Below are 16857 nucleotides of genomic sequence, written 5' to 3' on the forward strand. Positions count from 1 at the left end.
CTTTTTGCTGGAAATTCCCAAGATTTTTCACAAATTTTCGCCGGTTTTCTGCAGAATTGGCAACAAGAAATTCCTTGGATGGAGTTATGAGAATTTCCTCGGAATGGGTTACAAAAAATTCTTCGGACCTGGTTCGTCGGAATGGATTACGAGAAATTCCTCGGAAAAGCTGTCGACATTTTTACCGGATTTTTCTGTGAAAGATTCCTGGGAATTTCCGCGGATTCCCAGGAAAGATTTCTGGGAATTTTCGCGGATTTTCCGCAAAATTGTTACTTGGAATGAAATTTATTCAAAGAAAAATCTATTTTTGACCATAGCTTGCCCAATTCTCAACATTTTTTAATTCTGTAAATTGTTTTGAACTCCGGTTTTCAAGCTGGTTCAATGGATACCCATATTTTTAAGATTGTCAAATTTTTCATTTTCGCTAAGACTGGTGATTTTTTATCTGTAAACCCGATTTGAGGGGCCCATTTTTGAATTTTGTGAAAAAATGTATTTTATAAACAGGCCTTAGAATTCCGAGTGAAATACTTTTTTGCTTCTGTGAAATGATTTTAGAAAAGTTTCACTAAATTTCACACGCCTATTTTAGAAGTACAAAAGCAATGATATATTAAATTAAAGATATTGATAGAATTGGGATAAGTAAAATCATAATAAGGAGGATAGATTAGAGTTGGGATAAGTATGACGACCTTTGATAGAGAGGGTTAGCATTAATAGATAAAAAGGGATTTGGAATTTTTAATTGTTATGTAAGAAGTTTGAAATATTGGGAAAAAATAGTTACAGGTCGCAGAGAGAAATATAAAGGTTAACAAGAGTCATATGGAACGAAGACGACAGTTTACGATGATTTGATAAATTGTGGCAATATTAGAGTAAGAAATAGAAAAGAGAATAAACCCATCTTAAAGTCATCTATTACTGTCATTCAACATTGCCGGTCACTCCCTTTAACCATCTTTTTCATATATTTAACATTTCCTATTGAAACTTATACCCTAGGGTAGTTGTTTATAACAATTATGATTAACCCTGTATTTTATATTTTATTTATATTTGGACACTTGCGTCTAACAGCCCCGCAGACGGGCAATTAAGTAAACAGAAGAACGGAAAACCTCTAATTGGTACGGGCAACGCCGAATACTCCACTTATTGGTTTATCTAGTTTAAGATATATTTGTCTGAGTTATCCAACTCCAAAGTTTATATCCTATATTGGAGACATTAATCATATATAAACCATCTCTATACCATCACTTTACCTCTATCTATAGATTTATAAAAAAAAAATTAAACCGACGACCACAGACCTAAAAAAGAAAAGTGAAAAACATTTTAGTATTAATTAAAGTTATTAATCTTTGATTTATATAAATTGAATGGTTAATAGGGGAGTAATTTCAATTAGTAACATTCCATTTGCTGTGTGACATGTTTAATTATCAAAAGTGCACTTAAAAACGTTATCTGATAAAGTATAGACTATGGTTTTTCTATAAAAGTGACTTGTGCATATTTCTGTTACAAGAAAACAAAAGAATTATTATAATTAACATTGTTATGATCCTGGTTTATAAAGTTTCAAAGTTTCGTCTTTAGTAGAAATTTTGGAGGAGTTTTTGACGAAATCTTGATTAATTTTTTCCATGTAAATGGGAATATTTTAGTTAACAGTAATGCAGTTAGTGTGTAAAACAGTGGTACCTAGAAAATCGTCTTCCATTCTTTTTTGTTCTAATCATTTTCGAACGTCTAAATTATAACATTTACAAATGATAAACTACAGGGTGTCCCACATCAAATTAGGCCGCGTCAATGGGTTTAAATTACGATTTGGGGGACAAATCAGTTAATTTAAGAAGAATGAATCATTTTGAAAAAGTTAATAAGGCTAAAAGAAAATATTTTTTGCAGAAAATGCTAGCTTTCTCGAGTATTATATGTGTATTTTGGCGTTGAATATTGGAGATAATCTAATATGATATGAGACGCTCTGTATGTAATAAAATCATAAAAGAAAGAATGACGAAGTCAATCACTTTTGTTATTTCAGTAAGCAGTATTTAAACAGTTATTGCTATAACACTATGCAATATGTAATAATAAAAGACCAATTATTATTTAAACCACAGACTACACAGACTGCTTATCTCCTTTCAAAGGGTGGGCTACGTAGGCCTAAGTTGACCCGGCACGACATGCTCCGTTTTTACGATAGGTTTTTAGAGTGCCATCTCACGGCCACTTGTTGAACATAATACCCATTCAGGGGTTAAGTTTTACTTTTAAAGAAATACTCCAACTTTAAACATGAAACAAAACATTTATGAATATTTTCTTTTTTGAAGATTTTGTGTTTCGTATCCAAAGGATCCTTAAATATCCCTGAATACAGATGTTTCCTGACTTGTTCGTGCACAGTATTGTACACAATAGAACATGCTGTGGGAAATATCGCATATTTTAGCTGATAATCGATCTCAACTCTCTTATCTCTGATTTAAACATATTTGCTATTATGCATTAATTACACATAATGCTTTGTACCAGGGCCGGGGCTAGAATTAAACACTATATACATATTATATAAATCTGATTACACATAATGCTTTGTACCAGGGCCGGGGCTAGAATTAAACACTATATACATATTATATAAATCTAATTACACATAATGCTTTGTACCAGGGCCGGGGCTAGAATTAAACACTATATACATATTATATAAATCTAATTACACATAATGCTTTGTACCAGGGCCGGGGCTAGAATTAAACACTTAAAATTAAACACTATATACATATTATATAAATCTAATTACACATAATGCTTTGTACCAGGGCCGGGGCTAGAATTAAACACTATATACATATTATATAAATCTAATTATACTTCTAAAAAATAGCAACATTTCAAAAACAAAGGCTATATTCGCTTACACAACTATTTAAAGGGACTGCCGAATTCACAATTCTTGGTGTTCAAACAAAATGAAACCAATTGTTGTAAATCAATCAAAATGCTTTAAATTTAATCTATAATATTTAATCTTGTTTAGGCTACTAGAGGAACTCCCATGGGTATTGGTAAGCTAGTCCATAGATTTTTGTAGTTTTCAGTTTTTTAAAGGGACTGTAAGAAAATATGAAAGGGGGTATAGGTTGAAAGCTAATCACTATGAAAGCTCTTGATCGCGACCCATGAAAGTTGTATCTGATGTTCATGTCTCTGGAAATTGATATAAAACTGTGTCAAATTTACACGAAAATTCATATATATACAGCAGAACTCCCACCAATGAGAGTGCAAAATACTGGTCACATGTCTCTGTCTGTATCACATGACCAGTATACTGCACTACCATTGGTTTGAGTTCTAATGACGTCATACGTACTTATAAATAATATTATCAATCATATTTATTAAAAATAAAAATAAAAATTGTAAAATAATCATTAGAGAAAACTTAAGTTACAACGAACATTTCAAACCCCATCATATACTTAATTAATAAAACCTACCATTTCTGTACATAATTGTAAATATCTTGAGGCTTTTGACGTTATTACTCGATCGCTAAAATATATTGTATATCATGCATTAAACAAACACCACCAACGTTTTTACATGTATAAGGTATAAATAGCTATCGAAACGAGTGTAAATGAGAGCTGTTTAAATAATATACGTTTAAAATACCACTAAAGTATGTTGAGTACACATTAATTAATGAAAATTTTACTATGAAATTATAGGCTTTTAAAGAACTAAACAAACGTAGGACCCATTAACAGTGTTTTACCCTTTTCATAAAATAAACTCTAGCAGACATAATAATATTATGGCTTTTGAAATTAGGATTACAATGCTAATTCATAACAAAGACGATATCGATTTCGTCACTGAATTCCCATGTTTTTGGGACACCCTGTATCTCCGTCAATTTTAAAGATGAAAAAATCGAAAACCACATTTTGGGAATCCCAAGACTTGTGGTTTTCAGTGTTAAATGTTTGAACTGCAGATACTACACAATTATACTCTTACGAAATAATCCTGCATGGAACAAAGACGATATAGAAGTCGTAATTTAATTCCCATGTTTATTGGAACACTCTCGAAAATTAAGGACATAAACAAAAATTTACGACACATCTTTTTAAACGAAGGGTCGCTTTAAATTACAACTACAGTCATTTTAAAGGGAGTGTTCGCGAAAAATAAGGGGATTTAGGCTTACTTCAAAAAATATACAATGGTGGTTGCTACTTCTTACTTCTATCTGTTGCGTCTATAAGGAGATAATTGTTAGACACGGCTCATGCTGAAGAACGTAGAAAGTTGCAACATTCGACTCGGATCGTAAAAAAATCAATGTAATTCCAAAAAGATTTGAAAGAACAAAACTAAGCAGTTTAAAGATAAATTGACGTTTGATTTTTAATTATGAAAATTTTTAAGTTCTAACTAAAGACGACATTTATATGGGTCTTTAGTCTATTTTTTCTAGTCTTTACTTTCCAAAAGAAATCTTTTCATCCAATTATTTCCAAACCAAATAAAACCTTATGGCCCATCATGTCGTCGTTGCCTTAGTTTGTTCCAATTTAGTATTTATTCACTTTGGGTTTCTGGACCCTCAAAGTTGACCAATTTTTCTCCGAAAGAAATGTGGACAGTCATTAATTTTGAAAATATGCCAATTTAAATTGAAAAATTCATTGAAGTTTGAGAATGATTAAAAATGGCCACTTTCAGAGCCCTAAATTCGGAAAAATTTGTCTCTTTGATACTTTATTCTCTGTGAAAGATAAAGATCAAGTCTATTAGGATCTTGCGGTAAATCTTCCAAGTTTTTACCACAGATTATATGGATAGGACAGGACGTTCATATTTTTTTTTCATCCCAAGTGACCCTCCCTGCAGAGATGGCAATGGCCGATTCACAACGGTACATTTGTAAGTTTTGTCCGATCAAGCACAGAAATGTTTCTGATTTTGAAAACTGATAATTTCCATTGATTTCAAAAGTGACTTGTGCATTTCTACTGCAGGAAAACGCAAAACAATTTCAGAATTAAGAACTTTTTTTTACGAAGAAAAACGACACTATCTTCCACATTTTTTATCAGATCAAAGTCTCAATGATACCGTTGTGAATCGGGCATTGCCATCTTTGTATGGAGGATCACTTGATAACAGTCCTTTTAAAACTACAATAAATATCTTATTGTTTTTAATCAGGAACTTATAATTTTTATAACTAAAACTGATGAACACTGAAAATGATTATTACCCTATCTGCTGGAGGAATGAGTCACTCAATTCTATCAGGAGGAATGAGTCACTTATCCTATTAGGAGGAATGAGTCATTTAATCCTATCAGGAGGAATGAGTCACTTAATCCTATCAGGAGGAATGAGTCACTTAATCCTATCAGGAAGAATGAGTCACTTAATCTATCAGGAGGAATGAGTCACTTAACCCTTTCACGATTTGGGAAGGGTGGGGGGAGGAAAAGACAAACTGAAATTATAACGCATTGCCATCTTTGTATGGAGGATCACTTAACATTATGATAATAGTCTTTTTAAAACTACAATAAATATCTTATTGTTTTTGCTCAGGAACTTATAAGCTTTATAACTCAAACTGATGAACACTGAAAAATGATTATTACCCTATCTGCAGGAGGAATGAGTCACTTAATCCTATCTGCAGGAGGAATGAGTCACTTAATCCTATCAGGAGGAATGCGTCACTTATCCTATTAGGAGGAGTCACTTAACCCTTTCACGATTTAGGAAGGGGGGTATAACTTAAAAACAACTGACATTAGAACGCAAAAACTTATTCTTTCAACTTAATAATTGTGACCATATTTTGGTAAACAAAATTATGCATAGGGTAGGGTGGAGGACAGTCAAACGGCGGGTCGGTGTTTCAAAAAATCAGAAATGGTTAATAACTTTTTTTTATAATAAAATAAATTCAAAGATCATATAATCTGTGTAATCTGTGGTTTTCGCATTTTTTAAACCTAATCTGGAAAAACATTCAAAAGAACTAATGGAAAGAATTATTACTAGAGTGTGAACGTTCAAACCCACACAGATTCCTACGCTAATTATGTAAAATGTAAAATTTTGAAAATCCGCGATTTTTGTTGTTGTTGTTTTATATTGTACAAAGAGAAGATGCTCACGGAGAGACACACTTAAAAGTTTAAATAGAAGATGGGCGCGCGAAGCGCCCTAAAAGCCTAGTTCTGTACAATAAATTGAAGGTTAGAACTTTTGAATAATGAATAATCTAATTGGCTCCTAATAAAGATTACTTTAACTTTATTCCGGCTAAGTTAACCCTTAAAAAGTATTGGTCTGAGGCTGTTCCAATTTGTTGACTAATCTAACTATCACATGCCCCTCACTATAGGCTCAAGGCTTTTAAACCTACAGCCTGAGGGTCCTCAGGCATACTGCTTGAATTCCTTATTTTACCTTTACCTGACTAAATTTATATTAAGACCCACTTCCGGTCATTGGATTTCGTGTTTTTTTCAGCTCTTTGGAAAGCCTTGAACAAAATCAAGCAGATTGTACGATTTTTGTAAACAGGGTTTGTATAAATTCTTGACCAGATGCCTTTAAAGAGAATTTGAACATTTTCATTTTTCCTTGAATACAAATCAGGTTTTTGAAAATTTTGCAAATATTTTTGCCTATTTGAATCCGCCATGATAAGGACTTTTAAAAAATGTATAATTTATCATATTTGTTTTTCATTTTCTGCCTAATAACTTAATATTGCTATAAATATTTGAAATTTTGCAGATTAATTAAGTGGAGCCCATTAAAGATTTGTATCACAATAAGGAACTAGAGGAAGAGTCTGGTAAACCAGACGTCAGCCTGATTAGGGTTAACTCCACCTCCACTCCACTGCTCCGTACGGATTTAGCGAATGAGCATAAGAGTATATTAAGTTAGTGCTATAAAATTAAAGGAGAAGGCATCGGGACAGTTGTGACTTGAAATTGATCCAACTTTATTTAGGCGTATTGGTGTAAAATGCCCCAAAATACTCAGCTTCTCTGCGACTTGCAAAGCTGAGCTAGCCTGGATAAAAAACCAAACCACATAGATTCTCAATTAAGTACAATAGGTGACAACAGAGAAATGGACCAAATAAACACGACGTCACAAGTGTCAAGTATAACAAGGAAAACAAAATTTTCTCACATTAGTTGACATGTTTTCCAAGATTGTATAAAAAAGTTTAAAAACAGAAAATAAAGAAAACATAAAATGGCACTTATTTACTGTAAGATAAGCACTTTATTCTAAAATTATCACTATTATTAATAACTAGCTAAAGTGGCCGGCGTTGCCCCTGGAAAAAAAAATTGAAAAAAAATTAGATTTTTTAGCCTTGGACACCCCCGGCCACTCATGAGTGTTTACAATAAATTTCAGCCGATTCGGTTCAGCCGTTTGGCCGGCTATAGACAACATATTTATATATATATCGATTTTGTAGAACACAAAAACTAAATTGACACTTGTGACGTAAGAATACAGCTGGACTGAGATTGTACTAATTCTACATTGCCATCTATCGTACTAGAATCAATTTGATCCATACCATATAATTCAAGTCTGCTACTTTGGAACTTTTCTCATTTTTCAACCATTCTTGGAAATTTTCAATGCATTTTGATTTATATCTGCACCGCGCAGTGTCGCAGACTTGAACCACATTGGGAAAAAATGAATCTATGTGCCTGGAATAAAAAACTTTCATCCTCTATTTAATCTAGAAAACATCCTCTCTATTCTCTGATGAATCTGTAAACCCTATCCCTGCTGGGGTACTTAAAAACCAGGATATGCTGGGGGGGGTCAATTTGACCCCCCCCACACTCTAAATCTCATGTTTTATGTCCAAATATGACAAATGATACATCATTAGAAAGCTCTTGTGCTCTACTTTTAAAATCTGCAAAAAAAATTTGCAAACTTGCGAAAATTGAATTTTTTATCGCAAAATCCAGTTATAAAGCAAAAATGTTTGCAAAAAAAAATTTGTCCAAAAAATGAAGAAATATACATTTTTGAAAAGCCCTTGACCATGCTATTTCAAATATGCAAAAATTTTTGCAAAATTTTAAATAACCTGATTTTTAAACAAGAAAAACTAAAAATGTGCAAATTTCCTTTATCAATATTATGCATGCTCCAAACTGTCTAATTTTCAGGTATATTAACTGTGCACACCATCAACTAAGTTTTTGGTGTGTAATACCGTAATTTGACCGAAGAAATAGTACGTTTTAGTGGAGAGTGGCTGCAGTGCGTGGAAGACTTAATAATTGAGTCAATTTTTCAGCCCCACAAAGTGATCTGAAGGTTCAAACCTCTCCCGCAAAAATCGAAAAGTATTTTGACAATTACTTTTTTTACAATGGAGCTATAAACAAATGCTTTATGGTTCTAAAATGTACATGTCTTGGGCTCCAAAAAGTATAAGAGAGCAGTTGAGGTAAAATCCAAAACCATTCGTTGCGACACATTTAAGTTCACCCATTCTTAAAAATGTATGTAACTTTTTTTAGCAGTCTGGATCCATGTGCATTGTGCATCTTCTATTTTTACCATAGAGATTTTCGTTCCCATCATTCCATAAACATAGGGATCCATAATTTGAAAGCTCTAACGCAAAATTCAATGAGAGTTTTGCCAATTACTTCTAAAAACTAAAGTTAAAACAAGTAGCACCTAGTAGGATTTGTAATTTTAGTTTAAGGGTGGTTTAAATTGCACCCTGCGACCGACGGGTTTCCCGACCCTCTAGCACCATCATTCGTGAAGCGATCCGACTGGCAAGAGCATGGCGTTCGATAATGTAACAAAAATAAACATTTTAAATTAGTACAGGGAGTAAGTAATATAAAATTAAAGGTCTAGGCGTCGAGACACTTTCAAGTCAATCAAGTCTTGAAAATTGATGCAACTGTTAATAGCTGTCAAGATCAATCTGTTTTGAGAGCAAAGCACTTCACTTTGTTATCATTTATTTAAACGTAAAAAATCTTTCTTTTTCTTTTTAATCTTTAATTTTGCCTAAGCAAAAAAAGTATCTAGGTCATGCAAATTTTCTAAAATTGGTTTCGCATATATGTTCACACAATAAAATACATATTCTAACTTTTTATTAGAAACTTATCTTAATAATACGAAAGGCCACCCATTTATCATCATTTTATGTAAAAACTTTAATTTAACTATTACAGAAGATATTTTAATGTGAAAATATGGAAATATGAAAGAAATTTGAGGGTGCTTTTATTGTTCAGTTTCTCTAGTGTTCTTTAGATATTAAATACATTTTCTACAAAATTTAAATAAAAACAGTCTTTACCAATTTTATACATTTAGGTTATTGGATATAGGGTTTATTCTAGAAACATAATATCGTCTTCCGATATATACATATATATCGTCTTCTTATATTGGATATAGGGTTTATTCTAGAAACATAATATCGTCTTCCGATATATACATATATATCGTCTTCTTATATTGGATATAGGGTTTATTCTAGAAACATAATATCGTCTTCCGATATATACATATATATCGTCTTCTTATATTGGATATAGGGTTTATTCTAGAAACATAATATCGTCTTCCGAGCAAAAGTATAAACGTGGGAAGCAAAAATCATAAATCTGCAAAAGAAAATTTCCCGTAAGTGTTTTTACTATACCGTTTTTACTTATTTAAACTTTAAATCTAGCATTATTTAAAAAGCCTTTCAAAAATAGATGTTATATATAGTTTCCAAACAAAATTAATTTTATTCAAAGGAAAGATTTTTTGCGCCGGACAATAGACAAACTGTCTGTTTGCCTCTTAAAAATGTGAAACGGATGAACCGATTGGACTCAATAATTGTGTGGGATCTAGCCTGTCCCTTGAGTCCCTTAGTTGGTTATTTCAACTATTATACACCCTAATTTTAATCATTTTTAACAAAAACACAGAATTTCTCTGAAAACTTAATGATAAAAATCTTTTTTTCCGTAATACAATTAAGACGATTTCTGGAACAAAATCTGCGGCCATGGTTTTAAAAGCCTATTATTGTTGGCTGATATTTGTTAAATCTGTAATATTGAACTTACAAGATGATTCGCGTAATGGTCAAACTCTAAATCTTGCGGATTTCTATGTAAGCATTGATTGATTTCTAAAATTTTAAACACGATATTTCTCCAAGCTAAATTTTACTTTTAACCATCCATAAACTTGATGTCGCAGAATGTTGATAATTCTTCTAGTTATTAAAGTTTAAGATTTCAAGACAACATGCGCTTTCACCATAAGAAGTACATATGTATGGTTTGAATTAGAAGAATTTTCTTTTGATTTTGATTTTTAATTCAGTTTAAAGAAACCATTTTTTAGACAAGGAAAACAATCTTATACAATATCCCAGGATACCAGGATACCAGGATACCAGGATACCAGGATACCAGGATACCAGGATACCAGGATACCAGGATACCAGGATACCAGGATACCAGGATACCAGGATAACAAGATACCAGGATACCAGGATACCAGGATACCAGGATACTAGTGTAGCTGGAAACCAGAATACCAGAATACCAGGATACCAGGATACTAGGATACCAGAATACCAGGATACCAGGAAACCAGGAAACCAGGAAACTAGGATACCATGATACCAGGATACCAGGATACCAGGATACCATGACACCAGGATACCAGGATACCAGGATACAAGGATACCAGGATACCAGGATACCAGGATACCATGACACTAGGATATCAGGATACCAGGATACCAGGATACCAGGATACCAGGATACCAGGATACCAGGACATCAGGATACCAGGATACCAGGATACCAGGATACCAGGATACCGGATATAAAGCTCCAAGGTTTAATGAGAGAGAATTTGTCTCTAGGATTATGGATAGAAAGGATCGAGGTTTTGAGGCCTGTTCTCCGGGTCCTCTTTAATACACGGGGATTCAGTTGAAGTTTCTCCCCGCTCCTGCACTCTGCAAACTTAAAATTCAGGAAATTACATTTGTCCAGTATAGTTAGTAACGAACCAAAAAAACCTTAGATTTAAATTTTACAAAAAAAAAGTTAGAAAGGTTTAAAGGAACCGTAGCCGTAATTTTAAATGACCCACCATTTTGTTTGATAAAATAAAAGTTTTAAAAGCCCCAACCGCTGCGAATAGGACATACCCCTCTTCTAATGGAGGGTCACTTAAAATTACAGTCCAGTTAATTTTATAAACATAAGTTTCATAAGAAGGATGAATTTTCCTAGAGTGCAGTATTAGTTTTGAATGTATGGTTTTGAGGTAAGTTGAAGCATAAAGTTTGCAACTATAAGTAGGCAAACTTTTACAATATGCTTGATAATTTCATCAATGGGGGGTTTAATCATTTATTTGAACTAGTATTTAATTAAAGCTTCAAAATAGAATGGCTGACAGATTTGATTTATAATGTATTGATTTATAATATTGTATTTTTTTTTAAATCTATTACAAAGAAAGTGCTATTCAGTATATTTTACAAAGTTTCTATATAATCCTTAAATCTTCAGTTATTAAACCCAAACTATTATATAAAGATCAAAGTTTTCAAATCAAAGAAAGTTTTTTATTCTGCCACCATGTTAGAACCCATTACTCAAATTAGTTTTCAAATTCTAATTTGTTTACAATTGTTTCTTTTTGATCAAATCGCTTTTGATTGAATTAGGTCTGGTTTTCAGTGCTAAATAAAAAATACATAATATCACAAAATATGCTGTTTTGAAGGTGACATTCTACACATAACATTTATAATAATAACATAATATAATAATATAATGACATTTTATATGAATATGCTATTATGTACCATGTGTTATGCCAGGTTTTGAAACCTAAGAATGAGACAAAAAGTTTCATAGGAACGATTCATTTCTACACTTTATTGAATCTGTAAAATTCAGCACTTTTCTCTAAACAGTAATAGGTCATCATGAGTTTTCTATTGTTCAATCAATCTTTAAATGCAGAAATTTACATTAAAGAGATTGCTTGCGAAAAATGGAAGAGCTATGGGTATAGGCTTACGTCGAAAAATTATCGATGGTGATCGCTCCTAATCTTACTTCTTTCTGATGCGTCTAAGAGGAAAAATTATTAAAAACGACTTACACCGAAGAACGTAGCGTCCATACAAATTCAGAAAGTTGCAACATTCAATTTGGATCGTAAAAAATAAATTTAATTCCAAAAAAAACAGTCAGATATTACAACCTATAATCATTAATAATTTTTCGACTCATTCATATATATTTGATGTTTCATAATATTTCTTCCTTGTTGCATAAATGATGTACTTTGAATAACGATTTTTTGTCGTTAGGTGTCGTTGAAGTCTCTTCCACGCGGAACTCTAGAAGCATCGAGAGCAGAGACACCTAGCGGCCAAATAAACGGCCTTTAGAGTATATTGTATATAAACAAGTAAACGTAATATTAACTATATACGAATGCGTCAAAAAATTATCAATGATTATAGGTTGTAATATCTGAATGATTTGTTTGAAATTAAATTGATTTTTTACAATCCGAGTCGAATGTTGCAACTTTCTGAATTTGTATGGACGCTACGTTCTTCGGTGTAAGTCGTTTTTAATAATTTTTTCCACTTTTATGTTCTTCGGATGAGTCGTTTCTCCTTATAGACGCAACATATAGAAGTAAGATTAGTAGCGATCACCATTGCTAACTTTTCGACGAAGCCTATACCCCCTTTCATTATTTGCGAACACTCCCTTTAAAGACCGATTGATTTCATGGGAAAAAATTGTAAATCGAGTGGGTAAAGCATTTGAAGGAAAAGAACGAGTTAAACTAATTTATTCCAACAGTTGTAGATATCCTTCATACTTCTGAATAAAAAATTTTTCTTCAAAAATTCCAAATTCAATTCTGAAAAACTTAAAATTAAAGAAACTTATTACAATTGTTTTAAAAGATAAAAGTGTCAATTTTTTTCTTTTTAAAACTTATAGTTTTCAGTTAGCAATTTATGCAACACAGGCAAGGACGGACATACAGATAATTTAGATCTTTTAAAGCAATAAACATGATATCTTCATCATTGTTATTGCTATTAGAAATTGTTATTGTTATTAGGAATTGTTATTGTTATTAGGAATTGTTATTGTTATTAGGAATTCTTATTGCTATTAGGAATCGTATTGCTATTAGGAATTGTTATTGTTATTGTTATTAGGAATTGTTTTGTTATTAGGAATTATTATTATTATTAGGAATTGTTATTGTTATTAGGAATTGTTGTTGTTATTAGGAATTGTTATTGTTATTAGGAATTGTTTTGTTATTAGGAATTGTTATTGTTATTAGGAATTGTTATTAGGAATTGTTTTGTTATTAGGAATTGTTATTGTTATTAGGAATTGTTGTTGTTATTAGGGTACCATTGTGAATCATGACATGGTCAACAGTTCTTTTATTTAATTTCTTCCTTGAATTCAAAAGTGGCAAACTCTCACAATTTTTATTTTAGTTGACATAATTTGGAAGTTTGGAAGCTTAAAAGGATTTAGAACTAGAGGTTTCAACAAATCATCTAAGTTTGGTAAAATCGGTTAAACCTTATCATTTCTCTATATATGTATACTTTGCTTGTCTGGGTGTTTGTTGTTTTTTTGTGTCCAAAGCACGTCAAAACGTCTAAACCGATCCGGCCCAAATGTTTAGTTGGACTTCTTATGACCCCAGGAAGGGTTTATAAATGATCAAAATGAAAAAATAGCCTCTAACAAAATTCAAAATTTTCTGTATATGTCTGACAAAATCAAAATTTTGAGCTTTACATTTTCCAATATTTTGAGGGACACGCTGTAATGAATTTTTTTAAATTCGACAGAATTGGGATAAAAGGTTTTATACTAAAAAGTTGTAGTTCAGAGAAGTTTTAGAAAATTTCTGAATAAAACTGTAAAATTTTGCAAACCCGTCTTTTTGATATATTACTATCATACTACATACTACATACTACATACTACATACTACATACTACATACTACATACTACATACTACATACTACATACTACATACTAAATCTGATTTTAAAGAAACTAATGTGATAATTTAAAATCTTGATAAGTCTGTTTTCTACACGAAGCTTTGCACCAAATATCCCAGAAAATTAAGATGTTTCAGGGGTGGTGGAGGTACTGAGGGGAGGGGTAGGGGCGGGGAGAGCATGTAATCATCTCATTTATAACTTTTCCACAGAGTTTATATAAAACCTGGCCGTTATCTTACAATTCAAACTTGTTCGATCAGTTTCAGATATAAGAAAATATCAGGAACAATATAGCTTTATTCTTCCTTCACTATATATCCTTCTACGCTTCCTGTACTTTATATACTTACACTCTTCCTTTTCTTTTTATCCTTCCACACTACCTTTACTTTATATCCTTACACACTTCCTTTACTTTATATCCTTCCACATTTCCTTTCCTTTATATCCTACCACTCTTCCTTTTCTTTATATCCTTCCACACTTACAGAAAATGCTCAAAATGGAAAAAGAAGATGGGTGCTAAGAAATTACGTTATATCCTTCCACACTTCCGTTTCTTTTTATCCTTCCACACTACCTTTACTTTATATTCTTCAACACTTCCTTTACTTTATATCCTTCCACACTTCCGTTTCTTTTTATCCTTCCACACTACCTTTTCTTTATATTCTTCCACATTTCCGTTACGTTAAATCCTTCCACACTTCCTTTACTTTATATTCTTCCACACTTCCTTTACTTTATATCCTTCCACACTTCCGTTTCTTTTTATCCTTCCACACTACCTTTACTTTATATCCTTCCTTACTTCCTTTACTTTATATCTTTCCACACTTCCTTTACTTTATATCCTTCCACACTTCCTTTACTTTATATCATTCCACACTTCCTTTACTTTATATTCTTCCACACTACCTTTACTTTATATCCTTACACACTTCCTTTACTTTATTTTCTTCCACACTTCCTTTACTTTTTATCCTTACACACTTCCTTTACTTTTTATCCTTCCACACTTCCTTTACTTTTTATCCTTATACACTTCCTTTACTTTTTATCCTTCCACACTACCTTTACTTTTTATCCTTCCACACGTCCCTTACTTTATATCCTTCACACCTCCTTTACTTTATTTCCTGCTATGAATTTTAGAAAATGAAGAAGAAATTCAATATGTTCTGGTGTTTTCTTGCTTCAAAGAGAAGATAATCAATTATTAAGTAAATTCCAACCTGTACATAAAAACTTTATTGCATTCAAGAAAAAAATGCATTTATCTACAAGGGTATAGAAAACAAAACTTAAAGGAACTGTAAGCCTAATTTCATTAACTCTGATAATTCCTTTTTATTCCCCACCTGCAGGCAGTAGAAATGTGCACATTGATATTATACTTGATTACTTGACAAAGCTTTTAAGAAAGAAAGAAAGAAAGAAAGAAAGAAAGAAAGAAAGGAACAAACAATGAAGAAAAAGTAGAAGAAAAAAATAAAGCCCATTTCTACAATCAAGGATTATTGAGAACATTTGGCTTAAAGGGAGTGTCTAAGGAAAATCTAAAGATGAAAAAGAATTAAATCTTTTTTCTAATTTAACTCTGGTGGATTATCCTTGCACACTGGGGCTGGACATAATCGGGATCCATGGACGAAGTTTTTCTTAAAATACTCTTTATAAAAACATTATTCATAGCTTATCCTATTTAGTTTGTGCATATACCCTTTGCAAAATGTACTATTCCTATGTATTTATATATTTAAAGAAAAGTATGAAAGTTGTTTAATTTGAAAATTTGAAAATTACGAGCTGGTGTCTGGTAACACTACTTTGTAAGTAGGGCTTAATAGCTATACAATTAAGAGATAGGAAGGAGGGGGNCTAGGTATTAACTTCTTCTTATTTAATCATATTAATTATAAGGAACTTTTTTTACAAATTATATTTTGTACTATATTTACAATATTCAGCTAGGTAAATTAATATAGATTTTAAACTTTTCTCTATTAATACCGGTTTTTTTTGAGGGGTGCACATTAACCGTTAGGGTGGTACGCAAAAAAAAATTCAGCGTACTTAGGCGCGCCAAAAATACACCCCCTAGGCTAAACCTCCACTACGCGCCTGCTGCAGAGGGGAACATTGTTTGTTTGTTTTCCAATAAAAGCAATGAAGAGTTCTCAAGAAACTGTTAATTGTTCTAACAATATTCCTATATATAATTTGTCACAATAATATTTAATTCATGAACAAGTTTTCCAGTTTTTAGAACCTCGTATGCACAATTTCTGAATTCAAAATTTGACAAGTGAATTAATAAAAAAAAATTCTCGATATTTAAAAAAAAATTCTGCAAAATATGTTGTTTCACCAGACATACTTTAACTTTAGCTATTCGATTCTGCCAATTTGAAGTTTTTCTTATGTAAAAAAATGTTTTACCTTGTAAAGAAAAATAGAAAACAATAATACTATGATTGCCTTCTTTCCTTTTGTAAGTACAAGTCACCAAAACGTATTTTTCCCAAATTCTTATTGCTTTTCAGATCTCAGGGTTTCTTTTACAATTCAAGATTGGAACAGTTGGGTTCTATGTATGTAAAAGACCTATTTTTCCAAACTTGTTTATAAATTCCTATCAATATTAGTTTTCTAAAATGAAATGGGGGAGGGGAGG

General features: G+C 31.9%; 1 protein-coding gene across 1 annotated transcript in view; it reads left to right on the plus strand.

The window, feature by feature from the left end:
* The first annotated feature begins 11032 nt into the window (after positions 1-11032).
* LOC111711489 (hemicentin-2) overlaps positions 11033-16857 on the plus strand; it is a 41803-nt gene continuing 35978 nt past the window's right edge. Inside the window, exon 1 of the mRNA XM_023485862.1 lies at positions 11033-11129. The gene's annotated coding sequence lies outside the window, so the exon portion shown is untranslated. The remainder of the gene's footprint in view (positions 11130-16857) is intronic.

Source organism: Eurytemora carolleeae, unplaced genomic scaffold (genome assembly GCF_000591075.1).
Source record: "Eurytemora carolleeae unplaced genomic scaffold, Eaff_2.0 scaffold1173, whole genome shotgun sequence".
Classification (NCBI taxonomy): Eukaryota; Metazoa; Arthropoda; class Copepoda; order Calanoida; family Temoridae; genus Eurytemora; species Eurytemora carolleeae.